This window comes from Cibotium barometz, chromosome 50 (assembly GCF_041138505.1).
Source record: "Cibotium barometz isolate CiBa-2024 chromosome 50, ASM4113850v1, whole genome shotgun sequence".
Taxonomy (NCBI): domain Eukaryota; kingdom Viridiplantae; phylum Streptophyta; class Polypodiopsida; order Cyatheales; family Cibotiaceae; genus Cibotium; species Cibotium barometz.
Window position 1 is genome coordinate 29,902,049 of NC_141095.1, and position 24,816 is coordinate 29,926,864.

Consider the following 24,816-nt stretch of genomic DNA (forward strand, 5'->3'; position numbering starts at 1 on the left):
CTTTATTACCAATTATCCTTAACAGAATGCACTTCAGTATTTCCCTAAAAATGAAGCGCTTTTCCTCGGAGCTACTGCATCTCTACTACCCACAATGTAAAAGCCATCTACTAATCCCAATGCCTCTTTGATTAAGAGGAGCTTGAGATTCTCATCTAGCCTATAGGGGTCTAAGACTATATAAATATAGCGTGGATTGGGTTCATCCCATCCATCAAATCCAAGAACCTCCCATTTTTGGCTAGGTTGGTATCCAAAAAACACCAATTGTGGCATCTCCTAGATTGTACAATTTATTAGTGTCATAGGTCAACTTTAGAATGTCCAATGTCATGTTCTACACTAAAAATAATCAAACTATATATCAATAGTAGTCATGAAAAGAATGAGACTGACAAACACAATATTTTATTTTAAACAAAACATATATATAAGTAAGTTAATGCATGACTACTATGTGCAAGTGTATGAATCATAGTTGTAACTACAGTATGCATGTGCATGGGTGTAAGAATCATGATTATAACTACCATATGCATGCGCATGGGTGTAGACAACATAATTGTAACTAATATGTGTGTGTACATGTGTGTTTCGATTTGTACATACGGTTGCTTTTCCCTTTAGTGTTTGTACATGTGTGTTTGAATAAATGCATGTAAGTCCTTATATTTTTCTCCATGGATGTGTGTGTGTGTGTGTGTGTGTGTGTGTGTGTGTGTGTGAGAGAGAGAGAGAGAGAGAGAGAGAGAGAGAACACTTCTTCATTATTTACAACATGTGTGTTCTTATCCTTTTCCTGGTGAATTATAATCGTAACTACTATATGCATGCCCATGGGTGTAAGAATCATGATTGTAACTACTAAATGCATGCACATGGGTGTAAAAAATATTTGTATTCTTTTCTCCATGTGTGTGTGTGTGTGTGCATGTGTACGTGCATGCGTGCATGCGTGCATGCGTACGTGTGTGTGTGTGTGTGTGTGTGTGTGTGTGTGTGTGTGTGTGTGTGTGTGTGTGTGTGTGTGTGTGTGTGTGTGTGTGTGTGTGTGTGTGTGTGTGTGTGTGTGTGAAAGAGAGAGAGAGAAAGAGAGAGAGCACTCAACATCACACATGTCATAGGTCTCTATGCAATAAAAAAGATATTCCCTAAAAGAAGTTATACCAAGAAAACCAACTGTACCCAATCTAGGCCAGCCAGCCAATTAGTCAAACAAGGAGTGTTTGAGAGAATACCATAGCAAAAAATTTAAAATTTCTTTATTATCAATCTAAGCCAAGCCTAGATATGCTGACTCATTCTCAGTTTCAATTGCTTTATAACAAAGTATTATACTGATATATGAACCAATCAGAGTATACAAATGCTTCACATTTATAAAAAAAGAAATTTTTAAGTTCTGTACAAAAGTTTGTCAATTGAGGCACAATTAGTTTTGTTTTTACAAAGTTACTCAATAAATTCCATCAGAAATTTCCAAATCTGAGTATGCAAACTTAGACTATTATCTGGTCAGCTTAACAAATGTGCTTAAGTTAAATCCATAGTATAATACTCATGTTTTATCATCCCTTCAAATTATCAGAATGCATTATTGCAAAACACAACAGCTTAACCCTCATATTAAGGCAAATACAGCCTATGTGTAGGCAAAACATATCAGATTGACCCTCACATTAAGGCAAAAAAGGCCTATGCCTATTTGTAAAATAAAACCCATATAAAAGTCAAAACCTAGCTAAGGGAAAACATCCATTTACGAGATACTATCATTTCTACCAATATTTGCAAACACCAAGTCATACTGTTAGCTCAGAAGGAAACATGGCCTAGCAGAAAGATCATTCCAATCCTGCTATATGCAGAGCATAATCTTAAACAGTATATCAAGAGGAGGCATAGTCTTCAAAGAGCCTCCCATGCAAACAGATTAAAGGCAAAGTATCATATAACCCAATGGCAAAAAGCAATCTAGACAAAGGTAGAGCTAGAAATCTATCAACAAAGCAGTAAACCAAAGCTAAAAATAGAACAAAAGACATATGTCCCAAAACAATACCCAAGTTGTAACAGGAGAGGAGACTCAGAATCTCACAACTAGACAGAGCGGAGGAGAACTCAATCTTCCTCCCAGAAACTGCCAAAGCAAAGTTGAAAACATTAAAAGTATAATGCCAACATGTTAATAAGTAACAAAAATGCTACAAGATGTGTTCTGCCAGGACCAATGCAGATCAAGTTTGAACAGAAGGGTAGGCAATCCAAACACCCAAAGCTTATAGGTGTATATTTTTGTTTAGTAGCTAAAAAGATCAGTTTAGATGCACTGTGTAGCAGCACAAAAACTAGCTAGGCTAAGCAAAGTTATAAGGGATCTAGGAGTGAATGCTGCAAATAGGTATACCAAATCAATAGTATCGGCCAACATAAGGCTGATGTTGCTAACAAACCTCAAAACCAAGAGTTTACAATGTAACTGAGCAACTGGAGCATAGCAGTTTTATGTTACCTAGGGAAAAGAGAAAAAATGGCATTTCACCAAGAGAGATGCAATACCCCAAGTAAAAGCCACCATATTAGGCCAAGAGGTATGAACAGAAGTTATCAAAACCCAACTTGTATGAGCAGCTAACAATAAACCCTACAAATTTTAGAACCAACACAACTAGTAGACAAAGTACCTCAAGCCCCTGCACTAAACCAGCCTCTAACATGCTTTTATAAAACCCAAAGGATGAGTCAGCAATCATATTTATCTACATAATATTGCAACAACCAGCAACTTGGAGATTAGTCTACTTAGTGTATCATTACAAGATACACATTTATAAAAACATGGTGAATTAGCAAATGAAGCTAGGTTGGCTTGCAGAAGATCAAGATCTTACATCATTAAAATCATGCAGTGAAAAGTGTAAGCAACATATGTGCAGCCTGAGAAGCTTATCCCTTCATTAGGGTACAGAAGACTCTAACTAACAACATTTGCAAAAAAGTGTTGAGCCCCCAATTTAGCATATCACTATCAAGCAAAGAAAAGCCCTGTCCAACAAAAAAAATATACCCATATATCCAAATGGGATATATTCAATTTTTTTAAAACCCATATTTTTATTATTTCACAGAGAACTAGAAATAACAGAACTATATGTGCATCAGAATGCTAGTTCCAAAGGAAAAGGAGGAGCAGAGAACCATTTAACATGGAAGCAAAATTATGTGAGAAAAGAATAGGCACCTGGTTGGAAGGTCTCCCACTGGATACAAGAAGGAGAGTCATGACACAAAGCAAGGACCAGACTAAGTGAGTGAACACGTAACTCACCTTTCTCTATATATGGGAAGAGGAGCTCTTGGGAGGTTTCCCCCACTGATTACGCTGGTCCACAACCACCATGACCTCCACAAAGAGCCAAATCTCCAAAAAAAGTGCCTCAACACCATAGTTGTGAAGTGCAAGACTCCAAGTACAGCCCCTACCATGGCCAGGGCCTCGCAGAAATCATGGTACATAACCCCGACTTTAATCAAGGAAGAAACAAAACCCATTGTCATTTACTGCACTTCACAAAAGAGGTTTCATGCTACCAAAAGAGTCCACATTATTTTTGTCCTCCCCAGCAAGGCAGTCAATGCTATAGTACTCCCCTTTTTTTTTTAAGCATTAGGAGAGCTCATCCATCCAAAAAGAAATTTTTTATTTGATAAAATTAAGTGAGAAAGATATTCCATAAGAGATGTGTGTGTGTGTGTGTGTGTGTGTGTGTGTGTGTGTGTGTGTGTGTGTGTGTGTGTGTGTGTGTGTGTGTGTGTGTGTGTGTGTGTGTGTGTGTGCCCACCCCTTACTCAGGCACCATCCTCTAGCTAAGCCAGTAGGCCCCAAGAGTATGGGCCTACTACCTCAAGAGAGAAATGAGAGTTGCCGGGCTAAATCTGAGCCCTGGTCAATCATTCGAAGCTAAACTGTTAGTCAGCAAATTAATTATGTTAGCCTTCTGAAACCCATTTGAGCAAAACTTATTTACTAGTTTGGACACATCTTCAAAGGCAATAAATACATCTGAACATGAATACACAACCAAGTGAAATGGTCCCAAGATAGTATTCCTGGCTTGTATGAAAGGTCTATTACTTTTTCTCTTGACAAACTCTGCTGGGATCATAGGTAATTTATCCCGTTTCCATGAGTATTTAGTAGAACAAAAGGAGAATCTAAGATTATTTCTAAATTTAGATATGTAGTTTTTGTGATGAATTTGGAATCTCCAAAATCCAAAAACCGTAGATAGTTAGGTTCTATGGATATAATATCCAAGGGATAAATATCTTTCAAAAGATGCTCAAATTCAACACAGTTTACTCCCAAAATATCATCCATTTATCTAAAAGAATGCTTAAACTTTTCCAGTATATCCTTATGTTGCATAGAAGCATGCTTAACAAAAAAAGTTATACTCAAAAAAGGCAAAATATAAATTGCACATGGTTAAACAACCAGCACAAGACATCTTGAAACTCATAATTATCCATAGATTGAGGATTGGTAAAATAGATTTTTTCACCCATTTTGCATTTCTAGACAGTGATTTTTGAAAAACCAAGGTTTTTTCTTCTTTCAAACACTAAATCACATACATTATTTAAAATATTAATCAATCCTGAATCACCAATTATTTGTATATTTTCATAGCATTGAGTAATATATATATGATAGTTTTTCACAAATTAAGCAATACCTCAGTTGAGTTTTGAACCACCCAGAAGGTATTGGTGTTGATCCCAAAGAAAGTAAACATATCCTTTTGTTTTTGTGCACAAATCAGGTTATGGAAATCTAGCATGATTAGATTTAGTATTTGAGTGATAGTGTCAGTGATGTCAGTGAATACACAAGAAGATGTATTTGAAATCCATCTAAATTTGTAATTTAGTATTTTGAAAGTAGGAAAAAGTACAGGCAGCTTGGAGTTATGATAACTAAAGCCCTTCTCTGTCAATTTCGCTTGCAGGAGTACAGAAGTATCATAAGGATTCTGGGAGAGAGTATATAACTCTACTCCCTCTAGTCTTTTTCTAGCCGCTCTAAAAAGGCCAACTGTTTACAGATAAAAGAAACATTATTTGGGGCTTTATCCAGCCCAATTATCATAAACTTGTCAGTAATCAAGTAAAAATCTTTTAAAATATCTGAAGTTATCCACCATGAATTATCATTAGATAACCATTTTTAAGGGATTTTATCAATGAAGCCCATGAAAATACCAGGAATAGAAGATGAGATTGCAAGTTGAATCTCTGGCTCTAGTTGGAGCTTGTCGGCAATGTGAGTCGCACAGTCCAGTAGGGTACCAATGGCCAAATGTGGGTTCAAAGCCTCAGGAGGTATATGATTGAGCCCTTGTTTTAACAATTTCCTAAAATCAATATTTTCAACAAGGTTCAAGTCTGTAGTTGTGAGACCCCCGCCCCCTCCGCCGCGGTGCCCCCTCCGAGGGTGCTGAGATGAGTCCCTGCTCTAGCAATTGTCTTAACTGCTCCTTAAGTTCTATGGCTTCAAGGACTAGCATTTTGTATACACGCTGGGCTACTGGCTGAGCTCCGGGGGTTAACTCGATCTCATGATCTACTTCGCGAGACAGAGGCATCTCAGTCAGCTCTTTAGGGAACACATCTGCATAATCACTTAACCACTCTGGTTCTTTAGCCTTGCATTTTATGTCTACCGGATTCATCTTAACGACATAAATAGCTTGCCTAATAATTTGGAAGCCTTGACTAACTGCAAAACTGGGGATCCAAAAATTCCAGTTCCTTGAACTTTATTCCCGTGAAGGTCAAGGAAAGAGATGGTTCCATTGTGGTGACAATGAATGTCAACTTGATTCTTATGGAGCCAATCCATTCCAAGGATTCCATCATAGACTCCCAAGAGTAGGACTCTGAACTGGCACTCTGTTACGTTCCCATGTAGACTAAACTGAATAAGGTCTGTCTCAAGGTGTGTGAAAAGAATCACTTACCAATTCCACTTGCATAGGTTTCCCTGATTTTTTATTTAGGACTAACTTACTTAGACATCCTAGGGAAATAAAAGAATGAGTACTACTTGAATCAATCAAAAGCTTGAATTGCTTACCTTGGTACTCTGTTGGAGTCTAGAGGACTGAAAATTGACGATTATTTCCCTGATGCTCTATTGCGGCATAGATCTATCCTTTTTCTTCCTCCACTTCCTTAGCTATAGTGATGGCTCTAGCTACTGGAGTCTAAGGTGGAACTCTCTCTCTTTGGTTTCCCCAATTCTGGGAGGGAGTTTGGAGACTGCTTTGCATGGAGGCTGCAGGCTGAGCTGGCACTCTTCTGGGGTTGCCCCGATTTTGGCACGGGGGACCCTGATTGGACTGATACAAAGGAGTCTATCTCTGAATTCTAGGACCCTAGCTTCCTTGGCCCACAGAAGGAGATGGGCAGTCCTTGAGTTGGTTCCCAAACCCCTGCCATCCGAAGCACCTATTCTCACTTTGAAGCTCTTCCCTTTGTATTCTTGAGAGAGCCGAAGTTCTTGAGAAAGTACTTCGAGGGAAAGGTCTTCCTTCATTCCTGAAACTTCTCGAATCCAGATTCTGGTTGGGACCTTGGTGTGTGTTTGGAGGCAGAAGGTTGGAAGAACTTCCCGATGTGTGGAATCTCTTGAAGGATGAGGGAGCTGGCTTTGGTGGGACTTTTACGATGAAAGCTTTGGCGAAGTCCTTCGCCATTCTTATAGCTTCTCCCATGGAGACTGGTTTGGCATTCTTGACCAGTGTGTCTAAGGGTTCGTTCATTCCCTGAATGAACCTGGCCATAAGTTGCTCTTCGTCTAGCAGTGGTGAATATTTGAGGAGAAGAGCAAATTCCTGGTAATATTCTTCAATGGTTTTGCTCCCCTGATTTAGCTCCAAAAATTCATTCATCTTGGTTTCTAAAAATCCAGGGGGGATAAAATCTCTTCCTTATATAGGCTTTAAGATCATTCCAGGACTGGGTATTCATGTCCACATGGTTGGTATCGCAATGGTTTCTCCATGCCACCCTGGCTATTTCCACAATTTTCAGCCTAGCGAGAGCCATTTTGCTCCTCTCATTGTATCCGGTGACATCAAAATATTCCTCCATTGCTTCAACCCACTTCTCCACAGCCTCGCCCAAGTTCTCCCCTTCGCCTTTGAAGGGTCCTTCGTTGAGTTCTGTGAAGAGCCTTGCGAACGTCGGGGTCAAGCTCTTCTTCATTAGTGAGAAGATCTAGCTAACAGGCCACGATTCCCTCGCCTCATGATTCTACCAAAAATGATACAATATTAATTTTTTATTTTTTATTTTTTTTTAAATTTCATCCACAAGATACTAAGACTTAAGAGATTCAGAAAATAATTTCTTAAACAAGATAAATGATCTTATTGGAGATCTATGACATATGTCCGGTAACAGATTTTGCTTCAATAATTTGTCGGTTAATAACAATCACTTATACAACAAGGAATTTTTCCACAAAACATTTCTTTATTTATATAAAGTTTGCAATATGTACATAAAGCAGCTCGGCTCCAGAATTCAAAATCTCCTCGCGAGAGATGCATAAGACGACGATACTGGGCTATAGACATGCTACGCAAATGTTCCCTTACTGCCAAGGTAGCTACTATCTTCTCCTTTTAGGAATAAAGCGACTAAGGAGTCTGTAGATATGGCAGGAAAGTCTAAAATCTCGAGGCGTCGGGTGATATAAAATAACACCATGTATCACTTTCAGCCTCATCAGAATCATGGTCAATGAGATATTCTGCCTCAGCATCGCACGTTGGTCGCAAAGGCGTGGACATACTGCCCTGCAAACCACTTGTGCTGCCGTCTCTCCGCTGGGTCAAGGAAACATAAATCCTCGAAATGGCCTGCGAGTCTAGCTCGGCTCGTTCGAGTTGTAGCGGAAGAGATGAGATGCTCGAAGGTGAAAGCAGTCATATCTTATGACTAGGTGAGGTCGGGAACACCAGATAAGTGTGGAACTTCCATCTAAAAAACCAAATTCTTTGATTAAAATTCTTTATCAACACTAGTTCTGTAATTGGACACTAAAGTGTCTTGAGGACACTTTAGTGTCCTGTTTCTCACCAAAACTTTGGAATTTTTTGGGGAACCTAGAAACAACATTTCTACACCTTGTTTCAACCATAGGTCAATTAAAAGTCAAAAAATAAAGGAGATTTTTCATGATGTCAAAACACAAGCTATATTAGAAATTTGACAAAAAACTCTAACTTGAAATTTTCATTGAAATTTGAAGCTGTTTTGTCAAAAATCCCATAAAATGCCTATAACTTCTTGAATAAATCATGTTTTTCATGTTTGTAAAAGTCAATTGGTAGAACTTGGGGTTTCAAAACAACACAATCTCCTTTAGGTCCTAGTTCTTAAGCTACTTGTGAACTATAACAAAAATCTCATAATTACCAAGATGCTGAAAAAGAGAAAAATTTTGGCCTTCCAAAGGTACTTCCATAAAACTAGGGTTATGTTAGTGCAAATTGGCAATCGGAAATGATTATATAGTTTAAAACCAAGTTAATACATATTTTTTGAGGTCCCAAGCTCAAGTAAATCTTGCTACTTGAGCACTATCTTAGTTTTTTAATCGTGCTACATTTTGCAAAATTTCTAAATTCTCTCTCAACAACCATGAAACAAAGGTTTAGGTGCCCAAATTATGTTTGTACAATGTACCTTAGCGGAATTATTCTATACAGACAAAATGTTGCAAGTTTACTAAGGAATGTAATGCGTATGACTCAAGAATCTAAATCCAGAATTTTTGTTGTGTGCAGTTTTGACATTTTGAAACAATTAATATTTGTAGCTTACTAAGGGGCTTTTAAATAGGACTTAGTGATTTTTTTCTCTAAGCTTATAAGGCGGTTTTCTCAAACCTGAGTTGCAATCTCATGCAAGTCCTATTTATGGGTGTAATTCCTTATCATGCCAGCATCCAAATTGCAAGGTTACATTTTTTAAAGACACATTAGGTCACATATTCAAACTCCTCAAGAGGGATTTTGAATGTCTTTCCTAGTGCAAGTAGCATTTTATTTGCATCGTCCGAAAAAGGACACTTAAGTGTCCTTTTTTGGTACCAAACTAGTGTTAATGAAGCTTAAGGAATGAAAATACAACACGTAAATGCTCTTTCTGTTACAAATTTCTAATAAGAATTCATTTTTCCTTATTAGCTTTCAACCTGGCTCTGATACCGGCTGTGAGACCCCCGCCCCCTCCGAGGGCGCTGGCGACGGAAGTAGGTCAGCCTCTCGCGCGGGGCAGGGATCCACACTCGGGGCCTCACCCACAGATGTCCGGACAAGAGACTAGTCCGGCGGTTCCTCCAAAACCAAACCCGAAAAAACTTTCCTCGCCCCGGAAGCCACGGGCAATTCCGCCAAGAAAAATCATCTAACGGGAGAATTAATCTAGTGAGTCAAAGTCTTAACTATTCAAACTGATCCGACCGAACCTGAAGTCACATGGTCAAATCAAAGAAGAGACTTGCACTTGGTCCATAGAATCACCGCTTTTTTCCTTCTTCTTTAACGAGGCACAGCCCCGCTGATTCCCTCCCATAGAACAAGGATCTTCCTAGGACTTAATCTAACTAACGTAACTAATCGCAACTTATTTGTAACTTATTTGTATCGCAAAAGAATCCCCCAACCCAGCCTACCCCAACCGGCCCATGGGTTAGCCAACCGCCCCCGCCGACCACTATATTGGTGGGATTCCTTTATAAAGATTTGGTTATGTTTTGCCCGGGTACCGAGGAAAGGAGTTCCCAAGTCCCCTTAGCCGACGTTTCATGTAAAAATTAAGGTAGGCATACCACGTACACACCCAATATAAAATTGCCATTATAACAGAATCGGTTGTCTTTAAAACAATCCTTCAATGAAAATCATAGTATTACTGATCATAATCCTCCAAAATATTGAGCCCATTGTATTATAAAATATGTCATCTAGACTCTCCATTGAAGACCACCTGGCCAACCAACGAGATCTAATATCAAAATTTGATTAGTCCATCTGAATCTTCTTCACACATGCATGGGTGTCCTAGCAATCGCGAGCCCGTACATCACTTGGTCAGAACCCTCTAGGATTCTACTTAGGTGTTCTAGCACTTCACTCAGGGACCGCTTCGTCAGTCCTCACCCATCGTACCGGAAGCGCACCATTTTAACCATACTGAGGCTGGTCAAGACCTCGGCAGGCTTTGTTGCAAGCAACGTCCCTCGACAAATCCCCGCTAGCTACAACGAGCCTCTTCTTAGTTTAAATACATACCAAATGCTTCCTCCAGCATTCTGGCGTAGTAAAACAGTCCTTTAAAAGAAAACAGAGGTTCTATGCAAGTAAAATTCCCAGTTTGAGATTGGTTCCACAAACCCCTTTTTCCTTAATCCATATTTTCATGATGAGAATCATTGATCTCTCATCAGGGTAATCTACCCATCATTGATCTCTCATCAGGGTAATCTACCCATCATTTGACTAACTGTCCAACTAGATTCTTGGTGATTTCGATCAAGGAAAAACTATATTAATTCAACGGTAGTCTATTCTTTGTATTAAAAACTAGAATTGGTCACGATCGAGAGACGAACAAGTAGTTTACTGACCGTCCTTCTCATAGTCGTGGTCTAACCAAAATCATTCGGTTTAGTTCTAGCTTTGATTCCAAGGATTTTCTTCAGATAAATATCTACTGAACTTCTAATCGAAGAAAATTCCAACTTTATGAATTTCATTCCTTCTTAACTATAATAGATTAAGAAATGGTTTTACATGATAATATCAAATTTTAATGAAAATACTCTTCTTCCATTTTGAGAAAATGTCAATGTGGTGAATTATCCACATAAACATCTAAAGATTCTTTCTACCAATTTAATTTATCAACTCTAATTCTCTAGGTGGAATTATGGTGAAAATTCCTCTTTTATCACCAAAAATTAATTCAAATATTTCTCTACTTAAATACCATAAAAATTCTTCTTTTAACTAAATACCAATATCCTTTTTTTAATAAGCTTAAAATTTCTCTTTTTCTCATTTAATGATTGGATTCCAATTGTCATGGAAATTTCTCTTTTATCATAAAATAAATTTATCTAAAATTTCTTTTTAAATTAAATAAAAATATTCATTATTTTAATTATACCAAGAATTCCACTTTTACCATTTAAATGATTGAATCGCAAATGTCATGAGAATTCTTGTTTTATTATTTAAATTTTCTCATGCATAAAATAAATTTATCTAAGATTTCTTTTAAAATTTAAAAAAAAATATTATTTTAATATACCAAAATTTCTCTTTTTCCATTTAATTACATGGATCTCCATTATCATGAAAAATTTCTCTTTTTGCATTAAAATAAAATTACCAAAATTTTCTCTTTTCTCTAATTAATTATTTATACATAAATACTAAAAATTAGTTTTCCATGAATGTGATGAAAATTATTTTTTTAGCATAGGATGACTAATCCTGGAATATGATAGGAAGTCCTCTTTTCACATTATGCATAAAAATAAGATATGTATTAATTTTTAAAAATTTTACCATAGCTTCTTTGCTATTACTGATAATTTTTTATTATTCTAAAAAGAATAAGACTTAGTAATACAATTATGATAGAATAACTATCCTTAGACTTAAATCCAATTTATGAAATTAAATCATAAGTTTACCATAATTTATTTAGCATAAAAGCATAAAAGTTATTTTTTTAACCTCTAGCTTAACTAGCATAGAGTTTGATTTTTAAATTGAGAATTTATCAATGAGAAGCATCATTTGAATAAAGAATTAGTCATAAGAATGACTTTTCTTTTGGAGAGAGAGATATATACATAAAAAGCATCCTAATTAAGCATAAAGACTAACTTTTTATGATTAATCATTAGAATTCTTATAGAGAGCTTGATTTGCATTGAAAACAATTAATTTGAAACTTCTCAAGCTTGAGAGGGATTGAGAAGTGAATCTTTTGAGAATATTAATAAAAACCATGAAATTATTTCTTACCTCTAGATTTGGCTTGCTTCTTTATGTTAGAAGAGGAAGCCCCCAACCAATCAATTGGTTTAGTATGTTGAGAAGAAAGCTCCAAGGATTGTTGAAGAGAGAGAGAAGCTCCAATCTCTCCAAAAGTAGAGGATTTTAAGGGATAATAGAAAATATGAGTATTTTAATGTAATACTGGCATGGTATAGTTCACAGATGAGAATACAAAAGAATGAGAGTCTATTTATAGGTGAGGGAGGCCACTAACTGAGTCCAACTAAGTTCTAGAATTTTGTAACTTTAATTTGGCTGAATTTGGACCAGTTTAGCTCCCATTTTAATCTAGTTTTTTCCAGGAGAGAGGAGAGATAAAAATATCTTAATATTTTTGAATTAAAAACCCTCCCACACATGTGAAGTAGGTGCCTACCTCAAAGGTCTCCCCTTCCTTACCAAGGTGTCAAAAATTCATCATTTCTCTAAAAAATCTCATTTTTTTGTAATATCTCTTAGTTTTTAACTAATAAACCTTGTACTCAGTCAACTCTTCATCTTATGTGAGCATTTACTCATTTTTGGATATTTTCTTTTATTCATTGGATTTATCTTATCCCAACACTTGGATTAATCCTATTGGTCCATAGGAACCTTAATTGGACCATAATCCATAAATCTCAAAAAATCTTGACCCTTAGGCTAAGGTCACTTATATCATTTTTAATTGATTCCTAATGCACCTTGGAGAATTTATTTTGAATTTTTGTTTTAAAAAAAATATATTTTTGATATTTGTAGAATTTTTTATATCCAAAAATATCTCAATATTGAATTATCTCTCTCTAGATTTTTTTCTCTCTAGGCAAAAACAAGAAAAAAAAAATTTTTGTATTCAGAAATAGGAAATGATTACAGGGGATTGAGGTAAAAGCTTATTCATTATTCAAGCTGAGGAGGAATCTTACATCCTCTTCCACTTGAAAAACACAAGATGTCCTCATCTCGCAAAGTGGGGGTAATCTTTCGCCAACTCTTTCTCCCAGGTGGCGTCTTCTAGAGGGAAGAACTTCCACTTTACTAAAGATTCTCTGAGTACTCTGCTCCTGAGAATCTTCTCCCGAACGTCAAGGATTTCTTAAGTACCATCTGGCCTTGAGTCAGAGAAATTGATTGTTCGTTATCAAGCACGTGACTCGGACTGGGTACATATTTCTTAAGCAAACTGACGTGGAATACATTATGTACCTTGAGATGGGGAGGCAGAAGAAGTTTATAAGCTAGATCGCCCACTTTCTTTATAATAGCATATGGCCCACAGTATCTGGGGAAGAGCTTCTTGTACTTCCCTAAAGATAAGGAACTTCTTTTTTGTCGTACTCGAATGAAGACCATATCTGATTCTTCAAACTCTCTCTGATCTCTTTTTATCTGTATACTGCTTTTGCCTATCTTGGGCTGCCTTAATATCTTTACGGATTGATTGCATTTGCTGGTCCATGTCATCAAGCATTTGTCTGGACATCTCAACTCTGATCAATGGGTCGGACCAAGTCAACGGTGTAAGGCAATCTTGTCCATACAAAGCTTTGAAAGGACTCATCCCAATGCTTCGATGATAAGAAGCATTGTAAGCAAATTCAACCAAATGCAAATGGCTTAACCACTTCTTGGGTTCCCTACCGCGCAGCATGACCGAAGAATATCTTCTATTACTTGATTCACTCTTTCAATGTCTGGCCATCTGTTTCGGGGTGATAGGCTGTGCTAAGATCCAGGAAAGTTCCTACTGCTTCGAAGAATGCAGTCTAGAATTTCAATGTGAATTTGGGATCTTTGTCAAGGAGCCTTCTACACTTGATAGTGTTTCGTAAATTTTGGATAGAAGCACATAATAACTGTCTTGATATTTGTTAATGATTTAAGCTTAAGTAGCTCAAACCATTGACGAGAAAAGCCAACATTGACTCCATCTATCCCTCATGACCTCTAGCTTGATCAAACACGTCAAACTACTATATAGTTATGCAAATCAAGTCTAAACCTTATTACCATGCTATGCAACTATTATTGCTCATAGCATCAAGCTTTTATAATCAATATCCAAGTTCTCCATAACATTACCATAAACACATCAACAATCTAGTCCAATCATCCAATTTAATTTTCTCTTGTTTTAGATAAACCAGGGATCCCATGCAAGTACCATATACAATTACAACTTCAAGCCTACCCCTAAGCGAATTCTAGTCAAGACTTGCCATGTCCACAAAAGTGTGTGAGAATTATCTAGTGCTATACACAGTCTCAAATGAGTTAGCCTTGTATTGAACACCTTTCTAGTGGAGGAATCGTGGAAAAGACACAAGAAAGACACAATCTTTGAACTTGGTAGAACCAAAACCATTCTTGGTCATTCCATGTTTCTACACCTATTTTGTTGGCTGGGCACTCCATCTAGTGTTTTGCTATAAGTTTGCAAGTGTGGGTTTTCTTGGGTGTGATTGTTAATGTTTTCAAAAATTGTAAAGATCAAATATTTGTCTAAGAACAATATTGATGAAAAACGAAGAGTATTGAAAAGTAAAAAACATAAGAAAATAAAACTTCAATTGAGGCCATACACTTAACTTAGGTTGCATATTTAAATTTGCATTCCTTTATTATATATAGTAAGAGGATTCAAGGACACTGTTACACTGTTACAATGCCACAATATACACACACGTGTGGTTCCACCTACAATGACTCTTCAATTTGTTTCAACTCTCAACCCAATGTGAAACATGTTCTCGAGTTTAGTCACATTAGTCTAAAAGCAAAGCAAAGATGTATCATGGCAACTAGCACCAAGGCAAATTATTTTTACCCGAGTTCCATCCAACCAACTTTCAATGCCAATGCCTACTTATCAATGTTTTATAAAAGTATTGTTTAATTTATATGGTGCAAACGATTTAATTGAAATTAATATTATCGTGGCTCATGTGCTTCCATAGCATAGTGGTAGTGCGTTCGCTTCGTAAGCGAAAGGTCGCGAGTTCGATCCTCGCTGGGAGCTTCTTTTAATTCCCCTGACAGGTTAAAGACCCAATCAATCGACCACATTCGTTAATTTGCATCAATTAATTTGTTGATTAAGGATGCTCGATTCGATCTAGATGTTTAGCTACTTAATTACTCGCCACAATTGAATAACAGGTTTCAATAATTGGATATACCGTGCTGCAGCCTCGGGGTATGGTAATTAAGGTGACACCTATTGTGTTAAATGGAGATCAGCAGCTTTTATTAAGATTTTGAAGAGTAACCATTAGACTAAGGCTAAATCTAAGGTTTTATTTAAGATTTAAATCTAAGGTTTTATTCAATTGATCTGTCGCATTCTGCTTGATTTGATCTAGATGTTTAGCTACTTAATTACTCGCCACAATTGTAAGGAAAAGAATAACAGGTTTCAATAATTGGATATACCGTGCTGCAGCCTCGGAGTATGGTAATTAAGGTGACACCTATTGTGTTAAATGGAAATCAGCAGCTTTTATTAAGATTTTGAAGAGTAACCATTAGACTAAGGTTACATCTAAGGTTTTATTTAAGATTTGAATCTCAACACTGCAAAAATTCAGATTCAAGAATTAACTTGGGACTTCTGAGAAATATAAGTCTTGTGAAATACCTAGGATCTCATTTTCATTCTTTGAAGCGTGATGTATCGAGAAAGCATGACCTTAATTTCACATCTACAATAAAAATTTGCTTTTACGTCATGTTGACCTTGCCACAAAATATAATGCTTTTTAAAAAAAACAAGTTCGTGGGTTGTTTGCATTAACTTACATTTTTCTCACTTGTTCATATAACAATTAAAATTTTGCAAAATTTTTGTAATATAAAAACCTCAAACCCAAGGACCCCATTGAACAACAATCATTCACACATATATTAAAAACTCTCTCTCTCTCTCTCTCTCTCTCTCTCTCTCTCACACACACACGCACATCCTGAGCCTAATCAACTTCTAGAAAATCCCAATCCTCCTCATCTTGAGAGGACGACAAATGCCGCCTCCAAAATTTCAACAATAGTAATTGGATGAAAGTATGAAGAAAATGCTAGTTCCAAAATTTCCTTTTCGTTTTCAACCCATGGTGAGAAGGATTCATGTCATGTTCACTCAAAAAAAATTCCCAAACACAACAAGTGCTACCTACATTTTACTAATGTAGCAAACAACCACCTTCATTTCTTTTGTGTCTGAGAGTAGCAATACCTTTCACTTGTCGCTAGCATAAGAAGAAAAAAGAAAGATGGAGAGAGAAAAATGATGGAAATAAGAAATGTGTGCTTCAAATTGTGCAAGAATGCAACATAAAAAGGATAGGAGAGGAAAGATGATGCCAAATTCAAGTCGTGTTTTTGAACATGTCTGAGAAATGTTCCAACAACCTAGTTTACTAGGCCATGCAAGTTGCAAGAGAAGATGCATTCCCATGAATCTATGCCTATGCTACAATGATGGATATGAAAAAACCAATTATGCCTATCCTAGCAAAGTTAGGAATGTTTGACCAAGTTGCATCAAATGTGCTCATAGAGCCGACCTAGTTAGTTGGGTGTAGGATAGCCCACTAACATGAATTATGATATGGTATGCAACAGATACACAATGAGAACGTATTTCCACATACTAGTGCCACAAGGATGCTTATAAGCAACCAACAAAAACATTTTTCCCAACCAACCAAAGGAAGATAAATCTTGATCTTGGCCAATTTTTCATTTTTAAATCTACACGACAATGGATTTTAAAATCAAATTTGCCAAAAGCTTGACCATTAATTTCAAGACATTAAAGATTGAACCGATTAAGTTACAAGTACACAACCTTTAGTGTAAATGTTATCACAAAGCTCAAGTCCAACGCCACAAGCTAGAATCTAAAGTTTCAAAGCTTTATCTTAGGGTTATATTAAGACCTGTAACACTACTTGTCCCTAAATTTTGGCTTCTTTTACTACAAAAAAATTGTAGCTTCTCAATTTGAGATTGAAATTAGATAAAATTCACACAACTCTATAGGTGAGATTCTTTAGAAAAAGTATATGGATTCACTTCAAACAAACTTATGCTACAATGGTAGAAAAGTGCAATGGTACATGTTCTATTCAAGATGAGAGAGAGAGAGAGAGAGAGAGAGAGAGAGAGAGAGAGATTAAGCGTCTACTAAAGACCCATGGGCCTATGAGACCAAAGTGATACAATAATGTCCATGGCATATCTCATCATGGAAAGGAAAATAAAATAGAAACAAAACAGAGCTATCTTACTAGGGTGATACAATGTTGTCCATGGCAACTCATCATGGAATACCAAAAACATGGAACGTGAGAGGAGTATCAGCCCCCAATAGGGTGATACAATGTTGTCCATGGCAACTCATCATCATGGAATACCAAGAACGTGGAACGTGAGAGGAGTATCAGCCCCCAATAGATGGTATACTACTCTCCAAAATATCAAGCATGGGGTTAATGAGTATGGACGAGAGGTCTCTCTCAGCTACGTCACGTGGCTTGATGGCAGAGGAGTATCAGCCCCCAATAGATGGTATACTACTCTCCAAAGTATCAAGCATGGGGTTAATGAGTATGGACGAGAGGTCTCTCTCAGCTACGTCACGTGGCTTGATGGCGGTGGAGTAAGTCTTGGATTTGGACCAGATGAGGGGATCATGGCCAACATCCAAGGGCTGAGAGCATCCGGCACCCTAGAATGTGGAGGCCCAGTCCGGGGTGACACCTCTCGGGCGAGGTGGGTTCGGAGCAATCCGAGGCGGATCCACAAGATCCTGTATGGGTGTCCTCCGCCTCCTAGGTCTAGAAGAAACTCGTGATAGCTGGTTGGCGAGGGAGGAGTTGGGGTGGCTGGGGCCGACGCTCTCTCAAGAAAGTGTCCCCGAGTCTGTGGAGCTCAAGCAAGAAGAGCCCTAGGCAACACTGGTCCAATAAGTCAATGATCCTGGAGAGTGGACCAAATCCCTTACAAAACACAACGAAACCTCCCACAGATCTCATAATATACTGGGCAATGGCATATGTAATGCTCCTCTATCTCAACCTCTATGTGGTATAATCGTCACATCCTCTCCTCTCTCAATCTCCGTATGAGCTCCTCGACTCTGAAGACAGACTCAACTCTACATGTCTCCACTCTGAGGCGGTGGGACGAAACCCGTGTCTAGCCAATCGCAATCCGCATGGCATGTGAACACTCTAGTAGCCCAGCTATTAGAAGAGAGAGAGAGAGAGAGAGAGAGAGAGAGAGAGAGAGAGAGAGAGAGAGAGAGAAGAAGAAGAAGAAGAAGAAGAAGAAGAAGATGGCCTATGTAAGAAAAAGCAACACTGTCTCTACGAGATGTGATGTAAATGGCAAAACTAGCATGAAAGATAGACAAAGAAAATAGGGTACCAATGTCGAGAGACAGAATGCTGGGTAGATATAGGCTAACCAGTACTATTTTTGTAAATGTTTCTTTAAGTTTTAGCTATTTTTTCACTATCATCTATTTTAATCTAAACATTGGTTGTCAATGTTTAGATAACCTATTTTAATCTAAACACTGGTTGTCAATGTTCATAATAAAATTTATCATAGTCTTCCACCATGAATATTCCATGTTTTAAGAATAGATTAATGTCAGAATACACAACAGAGATGATGACCAGATCTGGGAACACAAGAGCAAAAACGCATGCAGAAAAACAGCACAAGAGAGAGAGAGATGTAGGCGTGTAACTCTGCTCTGATATACACAAGAAGATCCTGGTATGATACACAAGTGGTATGGGGGCTGGGGGCCTATATATATGCCCCCACATGAGCAGTCGGCCTGCTGAAAAAGGCTCCATGACTGCATCATCAATCGGCCAGCACCATGCAACGAGTCGGCCAGCACTGAGGATCCATGACTGCATCAAGTACAGTCGGCCAGCTCCAGTACACACATCTAATGTAGTCGGCCAGCAAATGGATCCTCCTGCCAACTCAGGGCTGCCTCCCAAGCCACAGAAAAAATGATAAAAATAAGGGGGAAAATGCGGGGAGTGAGGAAAAATGATAAAACACCTCATAAGGGCAGGCACACCCACAACAAAGGCCCTGGTGTATAAATCTAGACAGGAGATGACTTCTAACACCCCCTCTCAGCTCCTCGCTGTGAAACCAACCACAGGGAGCTGGGGTGCCGCCTGAGCAAAGCCTGAGAGAGCGACTTCGTGAAGAGGTCCACCGTACTGTCCTCTGTCGAACAGAACTCTAGCAAGATGTCATCAGCAACGATCTGTTCACGAACAAAGTGCCTCTGGATGACCATGGGTTCCTCCAGTGGAAGCCCAAACCTGCAATGCAACCTCTGCATCCTCACCACCTCACAAGCAGCATCACAAGTAGCCCGGTACTCTGCCTCTGCGCTCGACAAGGCAAAAGATGACTGCTTCTTACTACTCCATAAAACTGCTCCTGGGCCTGAAGTAGATCTCCTCGTGTCCGGATCTCCTCCCCAAACCAGGTCACTCCAACCGTGGAGTCGGACTCCATCCAACAATCCCCCTCCTGTGTGTACAAGAGTCCATGATCCTTCGCATGCCACAGAAACCACAGGAAACGCAATCCTGCCTCCCAAAGAGTCATCTGCAACCACGAGCTCAACCGCCTCATCAGCAAGCTCCCGTCCAATCTGGTGTCCATCAACCAGATCAATAAACCATTCTGCTCCTGAGTCAAAAAGGCATCACGCTGCTCACAAGGATCAACACCTGTTAACGGTGCACAAACAAGTCCTGGAAACCTTCTGAAGACCACGCAAGGCCTTCTGAAACCTGTCAACCACCCCTTCTGAATCCGGAACCACAAAGCCTAGAGAAAACACCTCCTTCTGCAAGTAATCACCTGCCACCTGCTTGGCTTTCGAAAGGTCCCCGTGGAAAGAACATCCTCATCTACTGGAGGTTCTTTGTCCCGAACACGATGAGACATCAGAGCATAAGTGACCTGTTCAGTTCCCTCTGACTCGCGAACACAAGAACCACCAACCTCAGTACTGGAAAGTTCCTGCCAACTGCTGCCATCTACTGGTAAGCTATCCACCATCTGGTCCCGGAAAGCCTGTACCTGCAACGTATCCACACTTGAGTAGCCATTACCAGACTGCCACTCATCACAACCCTAAGGACCTGGGAGAGAGAGTGCTAAAAGCTTGAAAACTCCATTCTCCACTCCGCCTTCCCAAACCACCTGGCCTGTTGCTTTGTCCCAAAGAGCAACAAAATGCTCATCAAACTCCACCCGTATGCCAGTCTTGCAAACCTGATGCACTGACAACACATGAAAACCAAGTGCCAAAACATACAACACCTGGGAGGAATGCTTCCCTCCTCTGCCATTGGGAACTATCTCCATCCTGCCCTCACTGTGAACTGGGATAGTGGACGTATCCCCAATAAGAATGTGACCACAACACCTGCAGAGATCCTGTAAACCGGAACGACGAGGAGTCATGTGCCTGGACGCACCACTATCGAGAATCCACTCCCGAGTATCCGTTTTGCGGAGAGTCCTCCAATCTCCTCCCTGCCTGAAGAAAATGAAACATCGGTGTCCATCACCTCCAGGTGCACAAAAGCCGGAGTCTTCATGATTGCTACTGAGGAATCTTCACCCTTCTCGCTCTTCCGCTTGGGACACTGCCTCCAATAGTGGCCTTTCTCGCCACAATCATTACAGGTCCTCTCTGCCTTCAGTTTCTCGCGGTCAGCGGTCAGACTTCTTCTCAGAAGACTTCTCCGATGAAGCCTTCCCTTTGTGCGAGTTACGGCCTTTCGACCGTTGGCCAGTTAAGGCCTCCAAACCTCCACCCTGAGGAGGGTTCGTGAATCGTTCCTCCTGGTCCAGGACCATGGGCACAAGCTCCTCCCACGTGATGGTGCTGAGCCTGCCACTGGTAATCAAAGACGATTAAAATGCTAAGTACGAAGAGGGCAAATGTGACAGCAACGTGATGGCCATGTCCTCTGACGATATCTCCTTCCCAGCCTGAAGAACTTCCTGCTGAAGAGCCTGCAGCTTGTTAATATGCTCCCACATCGTCAACGACTTTGTAGGGCTCATAACCCGCATCTGTACTTCCAAGGAAATCCTCTTCATGGGCGATACCCTATTGTAAAGAGAGACCAAATGCTGCCATATACCTCTGGCCAGCGTCATATGCTTTACATGATTGATTACCTGTGGTGTGCAGTTGAGGAAAATAAACGAACGGACCCTGGCGTTGACACGATCCCACATCTGTGTCTGAGCCTCCCGGTCCTTTCGGGTTGACGGTAACTCCCCTTCCTCTACTGCCGGCCGTGGAACACCAACAACAACGAAATCAGCGAGGTCGTAAGACTCCAGAACAGATTCCATCATAACCTTCCATATGCCATAGTTGCTCGCGTCCAACTGACAGTCCACCGAGAACGTGGGGAGTGTTGGGATCTTCACATGCCTCTCGGCCATCTCAAACAGATCTGCCATTGCGGGGATATACTCTGAATAGGGTGGGTGGGTGGGAACAAAGAAGAACTAAAACCTACAAGTGGCTGTCCAGCAAATCAGCCCGCCTTCCTCTTGCACCTTCTCTTCCCAATCAGCCCAAAACAGTCCACCAATCAGCAACACAGCAGTCCCCCTCTTGCTCACACAAATCCCAAGACCTATCTAGAGCTGATACCATGTCAGAATACGCAACGGAGCACAAACAAGTCCTGGAAACCTTCTGAAGACCACGCAAGGCCTTCTGAAACCTGTCAACCACCCCTTCTGAATCCGGAACCACAAAGCCTGGAGAAAACACCTCCTTCTGCAAGTAATCACCTGCCACCTGCTTGGCTTTCCGAAAGGTCCCCGTGGAAAGAACATCCTCATCTACTGGAGGTTCTTTGTCCCGAACACGATGAGACATCAGAGCATAAGTGACCTGTTCAGTTCCCTCTGACTCACGAACACAAGAACCACCAACCTCAGTTCCTGCCAACTGCTGCCATCTACTGGTAAGCTATCCACCATCTGGTCCCGGAAAGCCTGTACCTGCAGCGTATCCACACTTGAGTAGCCATTACCAGACTACCACTCATCACAACCCTGAGGACCTGGGAGAGAGAGTGCTGAAAGCTTGTAAACTCCATTTTCCACTCCACCTTCCCAAACCACCTGGCCTGTTGCTTTGTCCCGGAGAGCAACAAAATGCTCATCAAACTCCACCCGTATCCCAGTCTTGCAAACCTGATGCACTGACAACAGATGAATACCAAGTGCCGAAACATACAACACCTGGGAGGAATGCTTCCCTCCTCTGCCATTGGGAACTATCTCCATCCTGCCCTCACTGTGAACTGGGATAGTGGACGTATCCCCAGTAAGAATGTGACCACAACACCTGCAGAGATTCTGTAAACCGGAACGACGAGGAGTCATGTGCCTGGACGCACCACTATCGAGAATCCACTCCCGAGTATCCGTTTGCGGAGAGTCCTCCAATCTCCTCCCTGCCTGAAGAAAATGAAACATCGGTGTCCATCACCTCTAGGTGCACAAAAGCCGGAGTCTTCATGATTGCTACTGAGGAATCTTCACCCTTCTCGGTCTTCCGCTTGGGACACTACCTCCAATAGTGGCCTTTCTCGCCACAATCATTACAGGTCCTCTCTACCTTCAGTTTCTCGCGGTCAGCGTCAGACTTCTTCGATGAAGACTTCCCTTTGCCCGAGTTACGGCCTTTCGACCGTTGGCCAGTTAAGGCTTCCGAATCTCCACCCTGAGGAGGGTTCGTGAATCGTTCCTCCTGGTCCAGGACCATGGGCACAAGCTCCTCCCACGTGATGGTGCTGAGCCTGCCACTGGTAATCAAAGACGAGTAAAATGCTGAGTACGAAGAGGGCAAATGTGACAGCAACGTGATGGCCATGTCCTCTGACGATATCTCCTTCCCAGCCTGAAGAACTTCCTGCTGAAGAGCCTGCAACTTGTTAATATGCTCTCGCATCGTCAACGACTTTGCAGGGCTCATAACCCGCATCTGTACTTCCAAGGAAATCCTCTTCATGGGCGATACCCTGTTGTAAAGAGAGGCCAAGTGCTGCCATATACCTCTGGCCAGCGTCATATGCTTTACATGATTGATTACCTGTGGTGTGCAGTTGAGGAAAATAAACGAACGGACCCTGGCGTTGACACGATCCCACATCTGTGTCTGAGCCTCCCGGTCCTTTCGGGTTGACGGTAACTCCCATTCCTCTACTGTCGACCGTGGAACACCAACAACGACGAAATCAACGAGGTCGTAAGCCCTCCAGAACAGATTCCATCATAACCTTCCATATGCCATAGTTGCTCCCGTCCAACTGACGGTCCACCGAGAACGTGGGGAGTGTCGGGATCTTCACATGCCTCTCGGCCATCTCAAACAGATCTGCCATTGCGAGGATGTACTCTGAATAGGGTGGGTGGGTGGAACAAAGAAGAACTAAAACCTGCAAGTGGCTGTCCAGCAAATCAGCCCGCCTTCCTCTTGCACCTTCTCTTCCCAATCAGCCCAAAACAGTCCACCAATCAGCAACACAGCAGTCCCCCTCTTGCTCACACAAATCCCAAGACCTATCTAGAGCCTAGGGCTCTGATACCATGTCAGAATACGCAACGGAGATGATGACCAGATCTGGGAACACAAGAGCAAAAACGCATGCAAAAAAACAGCACAAGAGAGAGAGAGATGTAGGCGTGTAACTCTCCTCTGATATACACAAGGAGATCCCCGTATGATACACAAGTGGTATGGGGACTGGGGACCTATATATATGCCCCCACATGAGCAGTCGACCTGCTGAAAAAAGCTCCACGACTGCATCATCAGTCAGCCAGCACCATGCGGCCAGTCGGCCAGCACTGAGGGTCCACAACTGCATCAAGTACAGTCGGCCAGCTCCAGTACACACATCTGATGTAGTCGGCCAGCAAATGGATCCTCCTGCCAACTCAGGGTGTCATGGCCCTGTGAAAATGGAACAGCACAAGTGTGGGCATGGTGGTTGCTGAGTCAAAATATTGAATGATTCACATGGGGGGTGCCCGGACAGAGATAATGATGTGTGGACATCCCTAGGTGTGAAGGGGGAAACTAGAACATTAAAATTTTAATGTTTTATGGAAGGTTACCCCTAGGCCTTAGTGGCCCCTAGGGAACTTTAATATTTATTAAAGTTGGGGCCCTAGGATTATTATGGGGAAGGGGCAACTCCACTTTTAGAGTGTATGCCTCTCTCTTCTCTCTCTCTCTTCTTTTTGGAAAACGTGGAGCATACGTGCTGTTGGGAAGCGTGGAAAGCAAGAGGGAAGAAGTCGACTGCTGAATAGTGTGTTGCTGCTGATTTTCTGTGTTGCTGCTGATTTTCTGTGTGCTGAAACAGGCCGTACAGCATCCATACAGTCCTGTACGACAACAGGTACTGCTGTAGGCAAAGACGGTGGGCTGTGAAACAAGTACAGATTGCAACAGGCGACTGCAGCTGCAAAATTCAGGCAGTACAGGCTGGTACGATTGCAAGTATAATCCTGTACTTCTGCAGGTACACTGTACGGTCAATGCAAGTGCTGGACAGACCTGGTACATGTGGCGTTGACTGACTGTACG

The 24,816-nt window shown here is 40.6% G+C and overlaps 1 non-coding gene across 1 annotated transcript; it reads left to right on the forward strand.

Moving 5' to 3' along the window:
• Positions 1 to 15,078: 15,078 nt before the first annotated feature.
• Positions 15,079 to 15,150, forward strand: TRNAT-CGU (transfer RNA threonine (anticodon CGU)). The gene has a single exon. It is a non-coding gene; the product is annotated as a tRNA-Thr (tRNA).
• The last annotated feature ends 9,666 nt before the right edge of the window (positions 15,151 to 24,816 follow it).